At 40.4% G+C, this 18,195-nt stretch overlaps 1 protein-coding gene and 1 long non-coding RNA gene across 13 annotated transcripts in view; one reads left to right on the forward strand and one right to left on the reverse strand.

Annotated features, from left to right (window-relative positions):
- The window catches only part of MBNL1 (muscleblind like splicing regulator 1), a 223,435-nt gene that overhangs the window by 191,097 nt on the left and 14,143 nt on the right, over positions 1-18,195 (reverse strand). For 5 of the 12 annotated variants that reach the window (XM_066259071.1, XM_066259070.1, XM_066259073.1 and 2 more), the window contains exon 1: positions 5,621-5,760. The exons of 2 other annotated variants lie outside the window; for them this stretch is intronic. The gene's annotated coding sequence lies outside the window, so the exon portion shown is untranslated. Of the gene's footprint in view, positions 1-4,964; positions 4,988-5,315; positions 5,335-5,620; positions 5,762-18,195 lie in introns of those variants that run through there. 5 more of the 12 variants (XM_066259074.1, XM_066259076.1, XM_066259075.1 and 2 more) reach the window with 4 other exon arrangements.
- Positions 5,013-6,034, forward strand: LOC136325171 (uncharacterized). The gene is made up of 2 exons (XR_010729215.1): positions 5,013-5,295; positions 5,643-6,034. It is a non-coding gene; the product is annotated as an uncharacterized lncRNA (long non-coding RNA).

Genomic DNA, 18,195 nt, shown 5'->3' on the forward strand with positions numbered 1-18,195 from the left:
CTGGTCGGGCACATACAGGAAGCAACCAATAAACGCACAACTAAGTGGAACATCACATAAATGCTTCTCCCTCCCTCCCTCCCACTCTCTCTCTCTCTCTCACCCTCCTCTAAAAAATCAATCAAGAAAATCAATCAAGAAAAGAAATGTATAGCAAGTGGTAGCTCCTATTAATTATAATTTATACATTTATACGGTAATTTCAGAGATGTAGATATTGAGGAACAGAAAGAGTAAATAAATAGTTTCTCGTAGGCCACTCATCTAGCCAGACCCGGCATGGTAAAACACAATCCACACAGTGTGAGGCTGGCTGTGTCTCTCCCACCACCAAAGTCTATTACTCCTTTTAAGATATAGACAAAAATGCAATAAGTATATAAAGATAACAATAATTTTAAATGAGAATAACATTAATTTCACCTCCTACATTTATAAAGGGTTGCACTTTTCAAAACATGTTATTCCCATGCAGTCTGTTTTCTTCCTACCTGTACTGCAACAAAGACTGGACTTGCAAAACAAATGGAGACAAGTATAGGAACTGGTATATCTTTTCCCAGGCATTTTGAAACGAAAATTTAGTAAACAGAAATATCAATTGTGGTTGGGGGTCTGTGGTCGGAGAACACTGAGTCTGGCAAGTACTGTCAATGGCTCACAGCTTTGCCCAACTTTTCCTTCAAGCAGGCCCTATGCCCTCCTATTCTTAATGTCACTTAACTTGACTCCCACCATCCTGCCCCAGACTATATTTCTACTAGGATGAGAGTTATCTATCCACATAGAGTGCTGAAAGGTCACTGTTAAGGTAACACTCTCTTGTAGTCAGATAAAACAGAAACAAATGTGAATTAATCATTATTACATACAGAGAAAATCCAGTGTCAAATATAACTTTTTTAAACATGAACAATTATCTCAAAGAGATGTACTGGCATCACCAAAAAAACTAACAATAATATATAGAAAACTATAACCATGTATTTGCTGAGTGTTTTTCCAAGGACATAGATGTACTACTTACAGAAATGTATGGGGTTTTCTGTTTGTTTGTTTGTTTGTTTCTTGGGGGGAGAGATGAGAACCATCAACTCATAGTTGCTTCACTTTAATTGTTCACTGATTGCTTCTCATATGTGCTTGGGGGTCAGGGGAGGCTCAAGCTGAGCCAGTGACCCTATGCTCAAGCCAGCAACCTTGGGCACAAGCCAGTGACCTTGGGCTTCAAGCAAGCAAACTTTGGGCACATGCCAGTAACCTCAGGGTTTCGAACTTGGGACCTCAGTGCCACCACCAGTCAAACAGAAATGTATTTTTTTATAATATGAAAAATACTGCATACAAATCAACTTCCCTACCTTAAATCCAATCATATAAAATATGTCTAGAGACATGTAAAGTCTATGTCAATAGCTTTTCTTGAATCCTCTGCTTCACAATCAATAATTCTTCAACCATTAGTGAGTATGCTCCATGACTCATTAGAAATGAGATACAAAGTTCATGGGGATCAGGGTTCCCTCCTGGCCAAACCTGAGCTGACACTAACGGAAAGCAACTATGCCCTTACAGTGGGAGATAGACTCAAGAAAACAACCAGCCAAAAGCTACTCTTCTGAGGTTCCCTATAACATTCACCACACACTCTCTCCCTTTAAAAAGAACCCACTACATCCCTCCTATCTTATATGTTTGGCATCCTTCAAGAAAATAAAGCAAGCATACTTTATATAGATAGAAAAGAACTGCATATTTTTCTGCCTAACTTTCATTGCTCATGGCAAAATGTGCATCGGTTATGAAAATATCTAAAAGGAATGTTTCCAGGACCTATGCCATTGTGCTTTGTTTACCAGTCAGATACTTTTTCAAGAATGTGTTCAAATTACAAAGATAACATCTCCGAGTATAGGAATTCTCCAAAGCCCATAACATTACTGCAGAATTGTACTTTTACCTTTCCTAACATTCAAAATAATGTCCTTGTCTCTATATATGAAAATTTTTCATCATCATGAATTCATTACTCTTTGATTAACATTTGGTCAGGCATTTGTCTTTATTTATTTGGTGTTTTTATTTTCTAAGGAAAGAAAGTCATAGCAAAGCAAAATATATACTAAGCATTTGAAGATAATTGCTATTTACTGCAAGCTCTATTCTTAAATAAATTTTAGTGACTCGTTCATGTTTGGTAACTTCAGGACAATGATAACTATAGTGTCTCTAAAATGTTCCTAAGTAGCAATCATACTCTATTCCGGCCTTTGAGAAGTGTTAACACTCATCCCCTAATTATCAGCCTTTTCTGTGTTATTACTACCTCACCATTAAATCTCTAAACTAAATAGCAGTTTTGAGGAAATAAAAATAGATGTTAGGCAGTGTGGTGTGCTTTCTCAAATTTTGGTTACAATGGATAAGAAAAATGAGGAATTTCTACATAGTAAACTCTTTTTGCTTGAAAAAATAAAGGTCTGTGTTACTGTGTTTTGACCAGCAGACCCTTCAGGTTCTCTCCCAGAACACTGCTTTTGGGCTTTATTTTAGACTAACACTGTCCAACAGAAATGCAATGCCAGCACTTTTGTTATTTTAATTTTGCTCATAGCCACATTTAAAAAGTTTTTTAAAAGGGCTAAATCATCTAATAATATATTCTATTGAAACAAATATATCCAAAATATTATCCCTGCAACATATTTACCATCAACGTACAAATTTTCATCAGATGTTTTACATTCTTCCCTTTGCACAAAGTTTTCAAAATCCAGTACGTATTTTACACTTAGAGTCAATCTCAATCCAGACCAGCCACATTTCAAATGCTCATCATATGTGGCCAGTGGCTACGATACTGGACAACACATTCTAGATTTCTAATAGTATATGTTTTTTGGCCTGACAGGCCACACACTTTAAAACCTTCCTATTGTAACATCCTCTATGATCGGTATTGCTGTTAGGATTTTATATTGAGCCAAACATTTAAGTAAATGTATTTCACTTTCTTCTTCCACTTCCCCACATATCTACTGCCCACCCTGATGCCTTTTTCTTAAGAGTTTAAGAAACGCCATCATCTATTCTTTCAGCTTCTTCCAAGCAAGGTCTAAGATGTACTCTAATCTGAGCATCTTCTAACAAAGCAAAAAGCCAGAAGGTGCAGCAAGGCTATTCTTCTCTGGTTCCATAAATAGATGGTGTTTCTAATACAGGCCTAATGTATGGTGACAATGATAACGCAAGGGTTGTTTTTTTTGTTTGTTTGTTTTTTGTTTTTTTTTTTGCTTACAATGAAAATAGGAAATTTTGTAAAATGAAGTAACATACCTTTCCCCAACGAGATATACAGTTTTACTCTTTGTCCTTTCCTCCTCCCAGGAGAAACGTTGGGGTACTCTGGGTGATTTTTTTTTCTGGAACAGAACCCAGTGTTTCATTTCATAGGAATTCTGTGCCCAGAGGAACAACAGAATGTTGGAATCAAAATTTAATGAATTCAACTTGGAGTCTAAGTTTGCCTCAAATGTGGAAATGTAAACACACGCAATAATATCTCAAACCATAAAACAGTTTAGATTCCCTGTTGGCATGGCTGCATAGAGTATCACACTAGATGTGTATCTGCACACGAATTTGTCCTTACTTACATGAGAAAAAAAATTAAACTAAAGATATGTAAGGTTTTCTGAGTCTCTCAGTAATAATAAGACCTGATTATTATGTCTTAGATGCACTGTAATTATAGACGGATGGATGGATGAACAGGTTTTCTGGTGCTGACCTAACCTGTTCCCTAAAGCATAAAAGGGAACTTTTGTAGTCCTCAGTAAGGACCCCCCCCCATTAAACAAATAAAACTAAAAACTGTATCTACATCTTGTGAGAAGGTCTAACAACACACTAATCAAAGAAAATTTTCATTCCCATGCAAAATACACAACATGGATGAAAATCAGAACACTGTAGTTTCCCTAAAAAACAGTTTTGAGCTGTACTAGTAAACAATTTGAATAAAGCAAAGATACAAGGGACAATGTGCTTTCTCCGGCTACAAAATAACTTTATTCAGTATCACTGGCAATAACTCTACACCTAAGGCATTCCAAGTTTTGAACTAAATTTTCTTAGGATGAATTTTATGTCCTTTCAACTTTCACTTCAACTTGTCTTGGTGACAACATTTTATCTCAGCAAGACAAGGAGATACACACCAACGCCCTTAGGAACCCAGACCCAGATAACATGGAGTGTGGATCCCTTATGCTGGTTTTAGAATAGTTATGCGCTCAACACCCCCGTGTATAAACAGACACTGTGTTCAAACCCAGGAAGGAGGAACACCGTGTCCACTGGTATAGTATTTCAAAGCACGTTGCAGAGGGCCTGCAAATCCAAAGGCATTAATTCTGACTTCTCTCTGAGTAGATTAATATGTTTAAGAAATCCCTGAGAGTATGGTAGAGTTTACCTTCCATTTGCTATCTCCTGTGCCTGTTCTGGTGGGAACACAGAGTCAAGTCAGTGGCAGTAACCTTTCGGGCGGTTTCTACTCAACCTTAATCCCAGGGAAGCACACTCCACGGAAACACATCACAGAAACAAGCAGCTGCATATTCTCCCGGCCCGAGAGAGACTTAAGAACACAATTGCTTTTCTGGCAACACCCCTGTAGTTGTCAAGTTCTGTGTGAGAGGACAAGCATAAGCTCCACCATATACCTGCTCGTGTTACAGGCTCTGGAATCAAAAAGCATTCTCACATGACACATTACTACCAATAACAGATTCCGGCTCCGTTTAAAAAAAAAGGGAGGGGGGAGATAGCGCTACATATTTGTCCTGCTTTTGTCTAAAAACCAGAACCCAAGTATTAACTACTTTTCATTCCTTTCAACCTTTCACGGAGACATTTCAATCAATCAACTGCGGTTCCACCCAGAGAGCATCTATACTTACTTTTCTTACAGCTTTGAGTGACGCACTACAAAACGATGGGGGGGGGGGGGGAGCCCTCTCATGCAGGGCGTCTTCCGCCCTGTAAACTTGGCAAAAAGGCAAAATGGACTGAAATACAGCACTCTCCATATAAGGAAACCCTGCTAAACATGTCATGCGTAATTTATGGGTAGCAGGCAGAGAATTAACCTTTGCGTGCGCACATTTGGCCCAGATGCAAACCGGGCTGGATGGCAGCCCCGGGGATAGGGATGCGGGATCTCTTGGGAGATACAGTGGCTCTCATCCTATGGGCTCGCACTGCCCCCTTCGCGACGAAGGTCATTAAGTTGTAAGTACACTTGCACGCACCTGTTTATTCCCCCTCCCTTTCTTTTTCTCTCTTTCTAAGCTGCCAAGTTGGAAGCTGGCTGCGTTCTGACAGTGTCCGCAGAGCCCAGGGATGGGCTGCCGGAGCCGAGCTGCAGGGGCCAGCTCCCTCTCCCCCTCCAGCCCCAGAAGATGCGATCGGGGACCCGGCGCCGCGATGAGCTAGGCGCGCCGCAGCGAGCCGCAGCCCGGAGCCTCGTCTCACTTCCTCCTCCACCCTGTCCGGCCCCGCGAGCGCCCAGACAATGCCGAGCCGCCCAGCCGGCAGACTGGACGCGGAAACTTACCTCTCACATGTTTTTTTTGCAGAGGCAGCCCTACTGCCGAACGAGTGCCCAAGGCATTGTGGGAGTCCTGATTCCGAGGGAGGCCCGCAACTGAAAATTGAACTTGTCAGTGCCCGGTCACGGGAGCATTGTGAGCGCCACAACTCATTCAGCTGCAGTGAAAAGACTGTTGCATGTCTCGGTGCAGCCTCTTATCGCCGAGGTCTGGTTTCCGCTGCTGCTGCGCGGCCCCTCCCCCGCCGGCCCAGCCCCACCAGGAAGACTGGAGCGGACCCGGCGAGCTCCGGAACGCACGCGGCGCGTTCAAGACGCCCCGAAACTTTCCACCGCCCAGTCTCTGCCAGCCGGCTGCTCGGTCGCCCCTCAGCCCAGCACAGTCCGCAGGGGGCGGTGGCTGCCAGTCGCGGGTGGGCGCGGACAGCAAAAGGAAACCCGAGCTGGCGCTGGCGAGGTGCATCCCCGCAGCCTACCGGTGGTATCTTCCATCTTACACGTTCCACATTATAACCTCCCAGCTAGGGTGCAACGAGACGCCCTCCTCCGACCTGCTGCTCTTTCCAACTAGCCGGGCAGACGAATGGGTTCGTGTTCTACAAAGGCCCTCTGGATGGGGCTTTTTTTTTGTAAGGAAGCCGGCAAGGTTAGATTGAAGGTGAGAATCTGATGAGGATAAAATACTAGGATCTGATGGGGCTGCCGCCTTTAAAATGCACCATACGGTTTTGAACCCGGATAGCTCACAGGCGGGGAAAAAAACATTCGCAAGACCAACCGCCAATGTGTATATTTTTCAAGTAACAGGGTGTCCACAGTTTTGAAATTCTTCAGTCCAAAAGATTGTCACACAAGCACAAATGCAGACCAGCTTCCCATCTAGTTTGTAAATAATAGTTGAAATGTAAAATCCCCTTTCTTACCCACTCTGCATTATTTGATTTATAGAAAGTACAGCCTCCCCCCTTAAAAATGAAATATCATTTTCTGAAATACTGGAATATTCCAGGGCAGATAAGTCATATTATTGTTGGAGCCTAAGAAACCACAACTCCGAGTCATAATTCACTGGATGTTATAAAATGTAACTTGGCTTCACATCGAATGGAAAGAATCCTGGACTAACGTGATGCGATAAAGTTTTGGAGATTTGGAGGTAGAATTTTTTTTGGATTTGAGGAATGTTGGTAATTTGTTTAATGATTCTAATTAAAAACATTTGTTCCATGTTTGGACACAATTTGGAACAAGACACTATATGTGGTTCCATGTTCTTCCCAAAACTTTTTAAACTTGTGTTAAAGAAGGTGGGGACAGCTTAAGAAGAAGGAAAAACATCATGAAATGTGCTCAAATACAGAAATACTTCCAGAGGCATTAGTAAAAAAGAACTTGAGTTCTTGACCCTTGGCTAGATCCACAAAACCCTGAGTTGATATTGTGCAATGCTCCCTTCCAGAACAAATAAATTAATTAAGTGATGCCATTTCTCAGTGTTAATTATGAAAAAACTATTCAAGTGCCCACATACTTGGAGCAAATTAAAAGGACACTGACACTTTCTCAGAGAACATGGATGGGTATTCCCTACCTGCCAATTAATAGCTATGAGGATGTCCTTCTAATTCAGCATTTATTCCAACAACTAGAGTGCTTGCTATGCCGGAGATCCAAGCGTGAATAAGACAGGGACTTTCTCCTCAGGCATAATACCTTTATTAGGAAAGAGACAAATAAAATCTTTCTGAGGGATGAATGCTAAAATGGCAAAGGCAAGCCCATTGGGGTCCTGAAAACAGTCAGGTGAGGCTTCCCTGCGGAATTATTTTAATGGGTACCTTGAAAGTTGTGCAGAAACTAGCAAAATGAAAAAGGAGTTGAGTCCTGGTCAAGTGGAGAAAAGATCATGGCAAATACAACAACCCTGCCAGTCCATCTTAGACGTGAGAGGAGGGTTGGAGAGGGGGAGTGGCAAGAGCTAAACTAAACATAGATCTGTGTTTATGCAAGGAGTCTTGGCTTCACTCTGAAAACTGTGATGAACTAGAAGAGGTGACACAGCAAGGAGTTAAGGTGGAGTTGGAACATGTATTTCAGAAAGATCCTGCGGCGACAGCTTGAAAGTGACTGGAGTGTAGGGAGGTGGCCCATGGAAGAAAGCTGGATGGGTGTGGACAGACTGGAAAAGTGACTCATGCAGGCAATAAGGAAAGGAGGAGACTTGGGAGACTTCCCAATCCTGGGTTAGCCTACTGAATTGTTTGCTACTTGTCTTTTATTTTTTTAAAAGAAAAAATTTTTGGAGGCCCTGGCCAGTTGGCTCAGTGGTAGAGTGTTGGCCTGGCATGTGGGAGTCCCCGGTTCAATTCCCGGCCAGGGCACACAGGAGAAGCGCCCATCTGCTTCTCCACCCCTCCCCCTCTCCTTCCTGTCTGTCTCTCTCTTCCCCTCCCGAAGCCGAGGCTCCATTGGAGCAAAGTTGGCCCCTGCGCTGAGGATGACTCCATGGCCTCTGCCTCAGGCGCTAGAATGGCCTGGTTGCAACAGAGCAATGCCCCAGATGGGCAGAGCATTGCCCCCTGGTGGGCATGCCGGGTGGATCCCAGTCAGGCGCATGCGGGAGTCTGTCTGACTGCCTCCCTGTTTCCAACTTCAGAAAAATACAAAAAGAAAAAAAAATTTTTTTTTTGGAGACGTTTATTTGAGCCAAATTGACAACATAAACCAGCGAACAAAATCTCAGATGCTCCACTGCTTGCCTTTCAATTTCTTCAGTTTGCCTCCCATTCTCCACGACATCGGACCCTGACTTCCCAGAGCGGGATCAACTCTGCCTCAGTCGGCAGGTTGGTGCCCTCACCAGTTTCCATGTGCCTCTTCTGAGAATGTCCAGTGAGCAGCCAAGGGCTAATCCCACCTGTAGGAAATTATTTTCAGTTTTTCTCAGACCTTTGTAAAGTTCCAAGTTAATGCTTTGGTGCTTTGCTTTTATTCTTGTGAGTTAGAAAATTTGCTATTTGGAACAACATGGTGAAAAACAGGACTTTGAATCTGCGTGGTGCAAGAGGGGAAATTATTTTTCCACTTAAGCTCTGGAGGAGGGGGGAACTTCTGGGAACAAAAGAGAAATTGAAACTGAGACAAATTTTCTGCTCCACCGAACAGAATACAAAGAAATGCAAGAAAGACACTTGAATGTTAGAAACAAAATAAACGTCACAGTAAATTACAAAGAAGAGGGAAAATGTTTTTTTTCATCTAAGAGAGTAAAAAGGGATGGTTAAGAAAACTAACTCATAAAACAATGGTCAACAGAGGACTCAGAAATGAGTTAAAGTAAACTGTGATCTAAAACGTCACTGTTACTGGTTTAGCTTAATTGACCATTTATAATATTACAACAGGAATAATGACATTTAAATTCTGAAGTACTGTAGCAAACACCAGATCATATGTTAAAAATATTAAATGATATTGCCAGCTTTCAACTACCAGAAGAATTCTAGCCACATTTCCAATTGTGAAAATTATTTCATAATCATTATAGTAGTAAAAAGTAAATAGTTCTCCTTTAGAATACCCATTGATATTCTTTCAGTGCCAGGAGAGAATTATGCTTTCTCTTACTTTTATGAAGTATAATTATAGTCCACAGGTTCATGAGGGAGTATATCCATAAATATACAGAAGTTCATTTATAGGGAGAGAGGAAATTTATAGAAAACAACTTCAGATGAAATAAAACCACATTTTTAGATAAAAGAAAAAGAGTGTATTTTTTTGAAAATGTTTATAGAGATTAAAACTGAGCTAAAATATTGATTTGATTATGCAAAACCAATTAAATGATTTTACATAACAGTTGAATCTAAATCTTTATATAATGCTTCTGGCATCAGAATAGAGAAATAGAAAGCAAATATATTTCAGAATTAAAAATTTAGAACCACCAGATATTAGTAGGAATGAACATTGGAGACCATCTAGGCTGGTTCCCTTGATAGATTGGAGAGCATTTGGTGTATAAGTACGTTTGCACTGTGACAGCGCAGAACTGGCATGGATGTCTCCTGACTCTCTTTGGCCATTGATTTTCATTGTTTTTCTTAAAGATTCTGGGGCAACAGAAACTATAATATAGGCATAATGATTCCTCAAATTTTATATGAAAGGAAGCCACATTAGATTTCTAGTACAGTTTTTTCTTCCTCTATTTCTTCCTTCTTTCCTTTCTTCTTGTTTTCTTACCATTTTCTTTCTTTCTTTTGTTGTTGTTGTTGTTGTTGTTGTTGTTGTTCAGTGAGACAGAGAAAGGGACAGACAGCAACAGACAGGAAGGAAGAGAAATGAGAAGTGTCAACTCATAGTTGCGGCACCTTAGTTGTTCATTTATTGCTTTTTCATGTGCCTTGATAGGGGAGGGTGCTCCAGAGAAGCCAGTGACCCCTTGCTCAAGCCAGCAATCTTGAGCTCAACCCAGCAACCTTTGGGCTCAAGCCAGTGAGCCCACACATAAGCCAGAGACCTTAGGGTTTCAAACCTGAGTCCTCAGCGTCACATGTCAAAGCTCTATCTACAGCACCATGGTTTGGTTAGGCTCTTTCCATTTTTCTAACCTTCCTTCTTTCCATACAGAAAACACTTTTCACACAATGCCTCTATTCACTTCACAAATATTTATTGAACATCCACCACGAAAGTCCTGTCCGTAGTGCTGTGGTTACAGAAATTAACACAGCCCAATCATTTTTCTCAAAGAATTTATAATCTGCTAGGGGCGGCTACAGGCACTAAACAAAGAATAAATCTAGATCCCTGGCTGGATAGCTCAGTTGCTTAGTGCATCGTCCGGAAACTCAGAGGTTGCTGGTTTGATACAGGAACAGATTGGTGTTCCTCTTTCTCTCTCTCTCCCTTCTACTCTCTTTAAAATTCAGTAAACATTTTTTAAAAAAATAATAAATCTAGAGAAAAAGATAAATATAGAAGGCAATTTCAGGTGGAGGCAAGTGCTCTGAAGTGAAAGAGAGGTGGTAGAGGGGATGTATTTAGACAGGATGGTGAGGAATTGAGGTGGTCAGAGACAGGCAGAACCCTCAAGAATGTGAGGAATATCTGCGGAAGAACCATTCAAAGGTGGAGCAATCTCGGGTCTAAAGCCTCAAATCCTGAGCTAAGCTAGAACCAGAAATCCAATGGGGCTTAAAAACCAGTATGATACTTCAAGAGCTCACAGTTAAGAGAGAGAGACAATGGATCTTAATCAAAGCAATCACATTCAAAACTTAATGCAACAATCATGATACTTTTGGTCAGTGGGGACCATTGAAGTGTTCGCTTGTTTTAGAGGAGGGGAGGAAGTGGGCAGCAGTCTGGGATCCAGATTTGCTTGTCACAAATATAACTAGATTAGTCTTGACTGCTATGTGGAGGCCAATAGTCTGAGCTCAGAACAGAATGCAGAAAGTACTCCAAAAGAGTGAGCCCTAGTCAGAGGGCTGGAACAGCGAGGGTCTGAAGATGGGCAGAAGAAAGTGATTTGGTTGAAGACCCTTAGCTATGAGATACACTAAACATTAGAATTTTATGTCTCACAGCTGCAGAGAATCCAGAAGGTGGTCACCACCTTGCCTTGAAAGATGTGAACTATGTGGTGTGTGTGTGTATGAAATTTATTTTTTCCTGAAAGTCAACACAGTATAAAAATTTCAAAACTACTGAAGATAGAATATATTTATAAGAAACAGCAGTGATTCCAATTCCCAGAGATAATTCCTGGTGATAGTATAGTTCTTCCAGGCATTTCTCAACACATTTTTATACCATGGATATTGTAGTATATATGGAATTTTGTGTTCTGTAATTTTTCCCTATTTACTCTGATCATATAACTTTATAAAACAAATGACATCCCCATGTCATCTATCATAATCTTCATTTATTACATGAGGTAATGGATTGGGGACTTGACCCTTGACCAAAACATCACAACTAATATGGAGTCGAGCCTCCTGCCCCACAGTGCAGTGTGTCACAGCCTATGTTTCTGATCCTGGATAAATGTGTCTAATGTGTAATATATTTTTAAACATTCCACCTGAGATATACACGTCTTCTAAATGGGCTGTCATTAAGGAAAAGAAAATATATAATAATGCTCTTTAATAAAATAGTTACAAAAATAAACATGAAATAGGTAGTCAAAAGGTCAAAGTGGACATATTGCTTAGTATGCATGCTTATAATATATAATTACATGTAGTACTGTGAAACATTTGATACCATCTCATAAAATTGAGTGTTGTGGCTCAGCCCAGAATGCCCTTGTAATCTTTTAAGATTAGTTTCTAATAGGTCTTAGAATATACATGTGATAGTGTCACTATTTTATGTACTATGATACGAACATTTCTATGTGTTAACTCTGCTCCGTGTAGAATAAAAGCAAGTAAAAAATATGGCCTTTGTGTTTCTTGTTCCTAAATGCAAACAAATTTTTGAAAATACCAATAGCAGGATTGATTTTTCCCCCTAAATGTGTACTCATTTCATTCTTGAAGTTTCTTTCTTTTAGCTTCTGTAATGTCCTACATCCCTCTCCCTGTTCATTCCACTGTGAGGGCCCTCTCTCTCTCTCTCTTTCTCTCTCTCCCTCCCTCCCTCCCTCCCTCTCTCTCTCTCAGGTTTTGTTGGCTTCTCTTATTCTTACCTCTCTACTTCCCAAAACTACCATCAGACCATGTCTTAAGAAATGCTGTAAAGAAACTTTTTCATAAGAAAAAATGTGTCACATTCATAAATGGGGGCAGTGTCTTCATACACACACACCATTTTCTCTTTTCCCCTCTTTGCTGTGCCCAACAGTGTGGCAATTGAGCAATAAGGTCAGAATTTATTCTAACGTCTCAACATAGGCGTCAGTGTGCTGGTTTGGCTATTGCTCCTTAATTCACTTAACACACAATTATTGAGCACTGACTATGGGCCAGGAGCTCTGCGTGGCATGGGCGGTCCAGACTTCTGATTCAGACTTCTTCAAGGTGCTCACAGTCTGGTCTAGTTGGTGGAGACCAATGTGGAGAAAGAGAACCTCGCACATTTGAGAGTGTAGCAAATGAAACAATTCAGTAAAATGCAGCAAACTCAGCGCTCTCCTGTGCCAAGCAGACGGCAATGGGGATGGGGCGTGGCCAGGCAGGGCTCCACACACAACCCCCAGCGGCTGGCGAAAGGTAAGATTACCTGGCACATGGTAAGACTTCGCCGCAGAAAGAATGACACGGGAAAGTGGTGAAGGGCCATTAGACAGACAAGCAATTTAATCACATGAACGCCTTTAAAAAATCGTTGCCCTAGTAACTGGAGGAGAAAGTTTGTTTTTCTTATTTTTCACGCTGCCATTAACCTCCTAATCTCAAATTCAATTACCGACCCTGGGGCTCCCAGACCGCAGACTTCCCGCCCTTGCCATCGGCGAGTCCCAGGCCGGCCTTGCGACTCCCCGCAGTTCCCCAGCCCTTTCACAAGGAATCCTCAACTAGGTGATAGGAGATTATCTGATTAAAGTCATTGGCACTAAAGCGAGAATGAGGTTTAATCCTTTAAAAAGTGTTTGCTTTGACAAAGAATAGTTTGTTAACCCTAATGAACCACTAATTGGCTGTGGAAGGATCCCTCCTCCTCATCGTCCCCACACCAACCTCCTTCTCTTTGTACTAAGGGAAACTGGTGAATTCTGAACTGTTAAAGACTCTAATTACACACATTACCTCTTTGAACCCTCACACGAGGCATATGAGATGATACATTTAAGCCCATCCTACAAACGAGGAGGCTGAAACTAGGACAGGTGTTCATTTTGGACTAACAAAGTCAGAAATTCTGGGAGCCACACTCAAGTATCAATTTTTACTTTTTGATATTCCTCAGATGATTCAATGTGCAGCTAAGTTTCCCTTCCACCGAGCTGGAGTTTAAAAAATGAAATTACCTATAATCAATTGTTCCATGTTCTTTTTCAGTAAGTAAAATTTATTTGGTTCTACAGAAAATGTTCTCTGTGGGAAACTTTGAAAAAGAGTTAGGTTTAGAGAGCTAAGATGTTGATGCACCTTTGTTGTGCAACTGGTTGGACATGGTTGCTTCTTAGGCAACCAAAATATGTTTCACATTATACCAGGTAAGCATCTGCGCTTAGAGAAATACTAGACAAACAAGCCCACACAGAGGATAATCATATATATTCTATAATGCTTAGGTTGCTGTTTGCTTAAACGTCTTAGCCCTGTCTCTTTCAAGGAGAATTGTGATCATAAGTGCCTCTTGAGAATAACGTCAAGGTCTCTGAGAGTCACAAGTGTCCTGAGGCACTTTTTTTGAATTTATTTATATTAGATTATAGAATATATGGATGTTGTAGTATACACACACATATATATTTTATACATATAGATTTTTGGAGATAAAACCATTTTTGAAAATTTTAATATACTTTATAACTTCAGCAAATATTGTAATAGCTAAATCATAATATAAAAAAATTAACAAGACATTTCTCATTTGTATCTCATTTGTAGATGATTTAGAAATCTTAGTCTTTGTAAATGTGCCATCCATCCAAATAACCCTTTTGGTCACACCTGGATGGTCTGAATGCCCATTTTTTTCTGCCATAAGCTTATCAATGAGTAACTGCTGGCAGGACCTGATCCTATCTAGCTTTCTCGGTGATGAATGTATTAATAGACAATGTTAAACATTCTTTTCCCTTTTCAAACTTTTATGGCCACTGGATTTTCACTCTAAGTCTTTTTGCTCTCAATTTTCTTGTCCAGTTCTCAGAGTCCCTGAACACCTGCCATAATTCTGGCTTTTCCTAGAATCTGAGTCTGTAAGGTGAGCACAACTAGACCTCCAAGATCTTGAAACATACCATTCAGCAGGTACAATAGCTATGAAACAGTAAATAGTTATAATCAATTAAGTGAATAATAAAAGTATGCTAAGTGTAGAGAAAGAGAATTGTCAACAAATGAATCTAAACTCAAAAGATATGCCTGACCAGGCGGGGGTGCAGTGGATAGAGTGTCTGACTGGGACACGGAGGACCCAGGTTCAAAACCCCGAGGTCACCAGCTTGAGTGCGGGCTCATCTGGTTTGAGCAAGGCTCACCAGCTTGAGCCCAAGGTCGCTGGCTCGAGCAAGGGGTCACTCGGTCTGCTGTAGCCCTACGGTCAAGGCACATATGAGAAAGCAATCAATGAACAACTAAGGTGCCGCAACGAAGAATTGATGTTTTTCATCTCTCTCCCTTCCCTTCTGTCTGTCCCTCTTTCTGTCTCTGTCACACACACACACACACACACACACAATTACCATTATTTTTACATGTTTTATTTTTATTGAATTCAGATGCCTAGAATTACAGCCCTGTGAAAGCCATGATAGTACTTAAAACACATGTTTACCCTGCCTGCTTTCCTCTTCAGTTTGTAAGATAGACTTCTATCACTGGTGACATGAAATAGTGACTTTATTTCTGTTAAGATGCAGGGTGTTTACCACACAGCCTTTGAGGGCAAGATTGGAAGAAATCTGTGACTGATCATTACTACACTGCCCAATCTGTATTGGGTTTTTGGTGTTGTTGGTTTTTTTTTGTTTTTGAAGGAGTTAGTAATTACTTTCATTCATTTTCTGGGTTTAATCTTTTAAGGCTATGACAGCTACTGACAAAGCTGGTTTCTCTCCCATGCTTTCAGGGAGTATAGCATGTCAACTTTTGAATTAACATGAAAATCCAATAGTGTTATCCTTTGTTTTGTAAAAGTTAAAGGTTCTTTTTAAAAAATCTTTATTCCTGGATATAAATTATTTTTTCTATTCCCAGATACAAAAGGTAATATGTGCTTCTTTTAAATAATGTATCAAGTGCCTTTAATAGGAGTTTATTTGTGTTCAGGTGTCATTGTAAAAATGTTTATGCCTGATTACTCTTGACAAGCAATAGAGACATAGCTGTAACTCCTGCCCACCAGCTAACTCCCATGCACAATATAACTTCTTTTTACAGCTTCAAGACTCCCACTTTCTTGAAAAAGCACTTTTCTACCTGGTATTTAGTCTCTACAATTAAATAAAGAAGTTAATTGTATGAAAGAGGCTGGCCACTCTGAGTCTCTCTTTTCATGAAGTCATTCTTCTCTAAAGACAGACTAAATTACAGATCAAGTCAGAATAGTTTTTCTCCCTCCTGAAGACTTTCAGTCTTTTTATTATTACACAGACTAGTAGATAGGTCTTGGGAAAATCTGTAAATAATTTGGCAGGACCCCTAAATACTGAAAATTCTACGTGGACCCTGGGTGGTGTTAACTTTGTTAGATTCAACTTGACCTTGTGGGAAAGGGCAGATTTGGCACTAAATATCCAATTTATATGACACAACCACATCAGTTTTTAGGAGAAGAGAGCACAAAGATGGTACTGAGCACAACTTTGGACATTGTTCTTACCATAAGGAAAGAAGAAGTCAACTCAAATAAATCTATTTAATTTATGACTAAATCACCAGGTAACTAAGGGAAAACACTGTCTACTTTGGAGTTATTGACAGCAGGTATACACATGCTGAATATGACACATAAGCCAGTCTCCATAGGTAAGAGTACATCCTTGGTCTGTTTATATTGCTGACTGCTTTTGGCAATAAGACATATCCACCATCCCCCACCAACTTGGGACAATGACCTGTGCACGCACCATACTTTTAAAAAGAATCAGGTTAAAAAATGGTGTGTGTGTGTGTGTGTGTGTGTGTATGTGTTTTCAAAAGCTGCTCTTTTGCCTATGGCCTTGATTCTTGTAAAAGACAGTCTTTGAAGTCTGTTATTAGGCCCAGAATTCTGGACAATCTTTCTAAGTCTCAGCTTTCTACAAACTTAAAATATCTACCACATAAAACTATGACAATGAATGACATCATGAAAATTAACCTAGGTCAGGCCTTCGAGAAACAATGGTTCTATTTAAAATAGATAGTAATTATGAATTTAAAATCTAGAATATTTTAAAAAACAAACTCATGCTAAACTTTAGGTCTCTTCTAAATATAAGGATTAAAACAAATTACAACTTTAAGAAACTTACAGCTCCTCTAACCTAACCAGGTGGTGGCGCAGTGGATAGTGTCAGACTGGGATGCGGAGGACCCAGGTTCAAGACCCTGAGGTCATCAGCTTGAGCGCAGGCTCATCTGGTTTGAGCAAGGCTCACCAGCTTGAGCCCAAGGTCACTGGCTTGAGCAAGGGGTTACTCAGTCTGCTGAAGGCCCACAGTCAAGGCACATATGAGAAAGCAATCAATGAACAACTAAGGTGTCACAACGAAATACTGGTGATTGATGCTTCTCATCTCTCCGTTCCTGTCTATCTGTCCCTATCTATCCCTCTTTCTGACTCTCTCTCTGTCCCTGAAAAAAAAAAAAAAAGAAACTTACAGCTCCTCTTTGCAAGATAAGAAACAGATCCTCTTACAGTATTTTTGAATAAATAAATAGGATATAATTAAAAGGGAATCCATGATGTTCCTTGGATCGATAAACAGGAACTTTAGCAACATCACACTTAGTTGGCCAGTGCATAGTTTTCCCTTGACCAACTTTTCCCATCCATTTGATGAGGCAAAACATGAGGAAGACAAGACAAGACAAGCAAAAAGTATCTACCACTTTAAAGAAGAGTATATGGTGCACAGCTGCATGGAAACCACCTTCTTAAAACCATAGGTGATTTTTTTAAGTCAGTAAGAACTGTTGCCACAGCTTAAAAATTTAGTTGTCTAATTGTTTCTTTTAAGTAACACAAATCTAGAGATCCTTCCAAGCATAGCTTCCTTTTTCAGCTTTTACTTTTACCTGGTGTCTCTCAACTTCCTAGGAAAAAACAAGCTCAGAACTCCAAGAGAGAAAAGAATGATAATGTGTTGCTAAGTACGATTTAGTAACCCACGCTTGGGCCACAGAAATGATGAAGTCATCCACAAAAGGGGGAACATTTACACTTGTGAAAGAGATTCTTTTCTAACCAGAGGAACAAAGTCAAATAAGGCAAGAGGAGAGGCAGACTGACTCTGGAGGAGCATCCTTAGCATCCAAATATGAAGGGTGATGATTGTCAAGGTAACCAAATAGAGTCACGTCCCAAGGCCACATGCTCTTTCTGTGCTCCCCTCCCCAATCAACATATGGTACAATTCTTATGACAGAAACCCTGCTGCTCTCATATTTCCAACAGATAGGCTACTTGGTTCATCTGTGCACCTGTGGTAAACAGCAGATCAGGAAGTGGCTTCATGTTTTAGGAGTGTTTTCTAATATTCATAAATTGCAGATTTTCATGCATTTATTCTCTCACACATATGCCCTTGGACACCACACAGCATCTCACACTTTACAATAATCTGATGATATGGTGAATCGTCATACCCACATATTTACATGATAGGATAAACTGCATCACTTTAAGGAGCATGTAAGTCATCTGTACCATTCCACACTTCCCCAAACTAGTAGCATATGGTT

The sequence above is a fragment of the Saccopteryx bilineata genome, chromosome 2 (assembly GCF_036850765.1).
Source record: "Saccopteryx bilineata isolate mSacBil1 chromosome 2, mSacBil1_pri_phased_curated, whole genome shotgun sequence".
NCBI classification, from domain to species: Eukaryota; Metazoa; Chordata; class Mammalia; order Chiroptera; family Emballonuridae; genus Saccopteryx; species Saccopteryx bilineata.